Source organism: Podarcis filfolensis, assembly GCF_964270895.1.
Source record: "Podarcis filfolensis genome assembly, chromosome: 13".
In the NCBI taxonomy this organism is placed as follows: Eukaryota; Metazoa; Chordata; class Lepidosauria; order Squamata; family Lacertidae; genus Podarcis; species Podarcis filfolensis.
In genome coordinates, this window is record NC_139615.1 from 19986242 (window position 1) to 19992516 (window position 6275).

At 48.1% G+C, this 6275-nt stretch overlaps 1 gene segment (V, D, J or C); it reads left to right on the forward strand.

Moving 5' to 3' along the window:
* The first annotated feature begins 1701 nt into the window (after positions 1–1701).
* LOC310746484 (immunoglobulin heavy constant mu-like) overlaps positions 1702–6275 on the forward strand; it is a 30986-nt gene continuing 26412 nt past the window's right edge. Inside the window, exons 1-3 of the C gene segment in view lie at positions 1702–1907; positions 3005–3343; positions 4622–4918.

Here is a 6275-nt window from a genome sequence, read left to right on the forward strand (position 1 = left end):
ATCAGGATGTTGCTGAAGTTGCTCACTTGTTCCCAGTTCCTAATTTGCATGGAAGTTTGAAACACAGCTCTCAGAAAATGTAAAAAGAGAACTTTATCTTCACCCCAAATAACTTGTGATCTGCTACATGTCATACATCTTCAAGCCTGAGGGGCAGCCCCCTTTAAGAATCACAATACATTTCTCCAATCAAACCTGTTGCATTGGCACAATGCTCATAAATGCATGAAGACACACACCCCCCATGGCAACAACAAGCAAGGATCTGGGGATGTGCGTATCACAATAACCTTTGGGAGACTTGGCTAACTACTTAGCGGGGGAAATTGTTCCACAAATTGAGGCATGTACAGAATTCAGCTTTTAATAACACCTTTCATCTTTGGTGTCAACATCTTTTTTCAAAACTTTTTCAAAACACATATTATGCCCTTAGAGGGCCACTTAAATGGCAATTGTTTAGGGAGAAATGAATTGACATACCAGTGCCTGACGTTGGGCAAAAGATTCCTGCAATGCAGAGGGTTGGACTAGACAGCCCTCGGGGTCCTTTCCAACTCTTCAATTCCACTAAATCATAGAATCACTGTGGGAGGCAGTGGAAGACAGGAGTGCTTGGCGTGCTCTGGTCGATGGGGTCACGAAGAGTTGGACACGACTAAACAACAATGAAATCATCCGTCCTTGAAACAGCATTGAATGAAGCCCCGGGGCTCAATGCTGCTTTGGGGAACAGGGCACTGTCCCAATGCCCACATGAACCACAATTTGTGGGTGCCCGGCCCCTTAATGGGGAATTTGGGGGTGCTTGGGCACTCAGGGGCCCAGGTAGTTGGCACCTATGGGCTCCCAAATAAGCTTTGGGCCGCTACAAATCATTCTTAACAAAGAAGGAGATCTGTGACTGCCAGCTGCTTATGGCAAACTCTGCCTCTAGTTTGTGACCTGCTCTGCCTCTGCCCTGCCGTTTTGTGACTGTTAGGCCTCGATAATCCTCAAGGCCGGAAGCAGAAAGTTTTGAGAACACGGCGCTTGATCAGCCATCGAAAAACTAAGGTGACGTTCTCCCTTCGGCAACCATTTTTTAAAAGCAGGTGTATAAGTTCCAGTTAAGAACTTGATTCGTACTGGAGGTCCGTTCTTAAACTGAAACTGTTCTTAACCTGAGGTACCACTTTAGCTAATGGGGCCTCCTGCTGCTGCCGCACCGCCGGAGCACGATTTCTGTTCTCCTCCTGAAGCAAAGTTCTTAACCCGAGGTAATATTTCTGGGTTAGCGGAGTCTGTAACCTGAAGCGTCTGTAACCCAAGTTACCACTGTATTTAACAACATTCATATATAGCACTCAGTGTTAAGAAAACCTCTAAGCGGCTCACAAAAATATCAAACAGAACATCGTGTAGAACATTATTTTAAAATATGCAAAGGAGACTTTGAAATCACCAGTATAAACTGCAGTGGAACCTTGGTTTTCAAACTTCTCCATTGACAAACGTTTCGGAACTTGAATGCTGGAAGTAACTGCTTCAGTTTTTGAACACTTTTCAGAAGTCAAACATACCACATGGCTTCTGTTTTGAGTTTCCCTATTGTATTGATGCTTCCGTATTGAGTTTTCGGTTTTTGAATATTTTGGAACTTAAAGCGGTCTTTCGGAATGGATTGCGTTCGAAAACCGAGGTTTTTGTAAAAAGAAAAGAAACACACCTAACTTCTACACGCCCGTCTGGGCTGGCTTGCTTAAAAGCAGAATGTTTTGATCTGGAACCCGGGAGTCACAGTTCAACTGAACTTTTGTCTCTCAGGTGCATATTGCTCTCGCATCCTTTCTGGAGAATACAAAGTAAGCAAGGCGGCCCCAAAATGCCCAGCTTCTCGTGTTTGCTGCTCTCCTTGCAGGGTGCATGTAAGTCGCATCCCCTCACCCAGAGGACCCTTGCCAGTTGGGGGGGGCTCCTGGGGGCAAGGGCAATGGAGGAGGAGGGAGGGAGGGAAGGAGAGGCGGCTTCGCAAAGACCAGCAGGAGCCGGGAACGGGCGGCCAGGCGGCCTAGTTCTAGAAGGACTAGGAGAGGTTTCCTGTCTGAAACCCTGGAGAGCCTCTGCCAGTCAGTGTAGAGAGTACTGGCCTAGGTGGACTGATGGTCTAATTCAGTAAAAGGCAAAGCAGACCAGAGCAATACATTTGGCACCAGCTTGGCTCAGGAGTTGCCGGAAGTAGGCGTACAAGGCGCCATCCAACTGCCCAAGGGACTCCACTCCAGATTTGTGTAGGGTTTGCTCCTTAGCCTTTGCTGAAGATGTCCCACAAGGGAGTGGAGGTTTAGGGTCAGAGATTTTTCCTTCTCCTAGATGGGCCACCTTCCCAGATTGACAAGCCCCATCTGCCCCTCACTTCCCTCTATAGCTGGAACTTGTCTTCACACGCAGGGGAAATCTCTTAACTCACTGAGGGTCTGAGACACGTTAGCTGCCCTCACCTCATTTAGCCGGCCAGTCGAAGCCTTTCCCTGGGTGTGGCCGCTATCGCCTACTGACAGCTTCTTGGCTCTTTTTATGTGAATTGCCCTGAGACTCTGGGTATAGGGCAGTATAATAATAATAATAATAATAATAATAATAATAATAATAATAATAATAAAAAAATAGCCACAGGTGAGAGCTGAGTGCAGACTGAGGACCAAAGTTGGACAAGCCACCCCAGAAAGAGCTTGACGTGTCCCACACCAGAGGTACTCCCCCTCTCCTTGCACCCACAGTGGATGGTTACTTTTTTGAGAAGTCAAAGGTGCATCCCGCATTCAGATTTAAAGTAGTCCTCAAACTCCTCTAACCAGCCTGGGGTTTTTTTTTTGTTGTTGTTTTTTAAACCAAAGGTCTTCAGGAATCCCTTTTTTGCATACCTACGGTCTGCAGGAATCTTAAAAGTTAAAACTGGCTTATGATGCCTGTGATGTAGGTCCGGTCTAATTACAGTCTAACAGTATTTCTTTGTCCTTTTCAGGGGCAGCCGTGATAATCCAAGTCCCTTCATCCCCAGTCCAGGCAGGGCCACACTCTAACGTATCCCTGCCTTGCCACTTCTCCTTAGACCCTCCCAGGCCCATAAACGTTGATTTCCTGATTGTGAGATGGTCGCTGAGAGGAAAAAACGTTGCAAAGTTCGATACCAGCATCACAGTGTTTAGACCGAGGGGAGCAGTGCTTGATGTGACGCGGCTGCCAGAGGGCAACGCCTCCCTCTACCTCTCGGACGTAAGGGATGAGGATGCTGGGGAGTATACGTGTTTTGTTCTCCATACTCCTGACAGTGCTGAAGGGAAGGTGGCATTGAAATTAGAAGGTAAGGGAGGCAAGGCGGTGGGTGGGAAACCTTTTTTAAAGCACTAAACATATTTCACATTAAAGTCCTTGATGTAGGGCCTCCTTTGTGGTGGTACTACAGAACTGAGATATGACCTCTCAAGAGAGGCTTGACAAAAGCATGCTTTAACAAATATCATCACCATTTATTTATTTATACCCCACCCATCTAGGTGGGTTTCCCCAGCCACTCTGGGCAGCTCCCAACAGAATATTAAAAACACAATAAAACATCATACATTAAAAACTGCCCTAAGCAGGGTTGCCTTAAGGTGTCTTCTAAAAGTCAGATAGTTGTTTCCTTGACATCTGATAGGAGGGTGTTCCACAGGACAGACGCCACTACTGAGAACTCCCTCTGCCTGGTTCCCTGTAACCCCAGGGAGGGAACCAGAAGGCCCTCAGCGCTGGACATCAGAGTCTGGGCTGAACGATGGGGGTGGAGATGCTCCTTCAGGTATACTGGGCCAAGGCCATTTAGGGCTTTAAAGGGCAGCACCAACACTTTGAATTGTGCTCAGAAATGTACTGTAGCCAATGTAGGTCTTTCAGGACTGCTGTTATATGGTCTCGGTAGCCACTCCCAGTCACCAGTGTAGCTGCTGCATTCCAGATTAGTTATAGTTTCCATGTCACCTTCAAAGGTAGCCCCACGTAGAGCGCATTGCAGTAGCCCAAGCGGGACAGTTTCCCAGACCTTGAGGGATGGCATAGTGGAGATAAAGGACTGCAGCTCATACTGCATTTGGGAGTGGGCCAGGCAGGACTTGGGGCTAAGAGGATAGTGAGTAACTTAAAGGCCACCTAATGAGTTCATGGGCAAGGTGAGATTAGATCTGCAGATTCCTAGTGCATGTTTTCAACCATGACTTCTACGCCAACTTCCTTGTACTGAGAGCTGCCTTTTATCGCAGAAGCGAAGAGGGAAGTCACATCCACGCCATACATTTAAACAGTGGCATAGTGTGGGGGTGCAAGGGGGGCCGGCCGCACCGGGCACAACATCTGGGGGGGGGGCGCTCGCACTCGCAGCTCTCTGCCCCCTGCTAAAATCCACGGGTTAGGGGGCGCAAATTACTTGCCTTGCCCTGGGTGCTGACAACCCATGCTACGCCACTGCATTTAAAGCACACTTAACTTGTGTGGCTTCCGGTGAAGAATCCTGGGAACTGCAGCTTGCTGCTCACAGATCTACAGTTCCCAGCACCCTTTAAGCTGTCCAAGGAGATCCTCTCCTAACTCTCCTCTCTCCCTCCAGCTCCCCCACGCCTAACGCTTGGCCCCACAAAAGTGCCGCTGGGAAAACCAAGCACTTTGACATGTACAGCATCCGACTTTTACCCTGACGGTGTCTCTGTGAAGTGGCTGCGAGGCAGTGAGACTCTGAAAGTTGACTCGCCCCCTGCCAAGCGTGGGCCCAATTACCTCTTCTATGCACAAACTGTCCTGGAGTTCACACCACAAATCTCCGACGCTGGAGTTACCTTCTCATGCCACATCCATCACCAAGCGGTAAAAGACCCAATCCGTCAAGATATTGAGCTGAAGGTGGTAGGTAAGTGGGAGCCTTTCCTGTGCAACCTGGAGTTCTGAAATGCCCATGCTAAGCACAGTTCCTCCTCTTAGTGAGACCCAGTTCTGACTCGCACTCTCTACCCTGTTCTGCCTCTGCTTATTTTCCTCATCAAAACACTGTATCCCTTTGCTCTAAACAGTAGCGTCTCCTCCATGATAAAGAATCCTGCAAGAACTTATCTGCTGAGGTGGGTGAAGGCCCATCCAGTCGAATTTGCTTCCATACTAGGGCCCCTCACAATTGCTAAGGCACCACTTTCCGGCAAATCAGCTGGAAATCACATTAAAATGGTGGCTTCACACACTACTTAACATGGCGCTATAATTAGCAAAAAGGCTTAATGTACCCCATTTTCAGAGATGGGGAGCCTGTGACCCTCCAGATGTGGATGGGCTCCTGCTCCCGTCAGACCTGGGCAGAGAAGCCAATGGTCAGAATGATGGGAGTTGTAGTCAAAGGACATTGGAGAGCCACACTTTCCCTGTCCTTCCTCACAGGACCTGTAGTGAGGTCCGTCTGGCGCCTCCATTGACCTCTTTCCCCCCAGGCTGTAATGAACTAGAATGGCATTTTTACTCCCTTTAACGGGAGCGCATTGTTGTTGTTGTTGTTGTTGTTGTTTAGTCGTTTAGTCGTGTCCGACTCTTCGTGACCCCATGGACCAGAGCACGCCAGGCATTTCTGTCTTCCACTGCCTCCCGCAGTTTGGTCAGACTCATGTTTGTAGCTTTGAAGACACTATCCAACCATCTCGTCCTCTGTCGTCCCCTTCTCCTTGTGCCCTCCATCTTTTCCAACATCAGGGTCTTTTCCAGGGAGTCTTCTCTTCTCATGAGGTGGCCAAAGTACTGTAGCCTCAGCTTCATGATCTGTCCTTCCAGTGAGCACTCAGGGCTGATTTCCTTAAGAATGGATGCATTTGATCTTCTTGCAGTCCATGGGACTCTCAAGAGTCTCCTCCAGCACCATAATTCAAAAGCATCAATTCTTCAGTGATCAGCCTTCTTTATGGTCCAGCTCTCACTTCCATACATCACTACTGGGAAAACCATAGCTTTAACTATACGGACCTTTGTTGGCATAGGTCTGACTAAAAATACAGTCGTACCTTGGAAGTTGAACCGAATCCATTTCAGAAGTCTGTTCGACTTCCAAAATTTTTCGAAACAAAAGAGCAGCTTCTGATTGGCTGCAGGAAGAGATTGATCCTGAGACCTTCTGCATGCAAGGCAAATATTCTGGTGCTGAGCTGCTCTTGTGTAATGCATTTCATACAACTGTGGCCTTTAGAGACTGTTAGGTGGGTTGCCTTTATAATCAGCAATGTCTCCCTCTG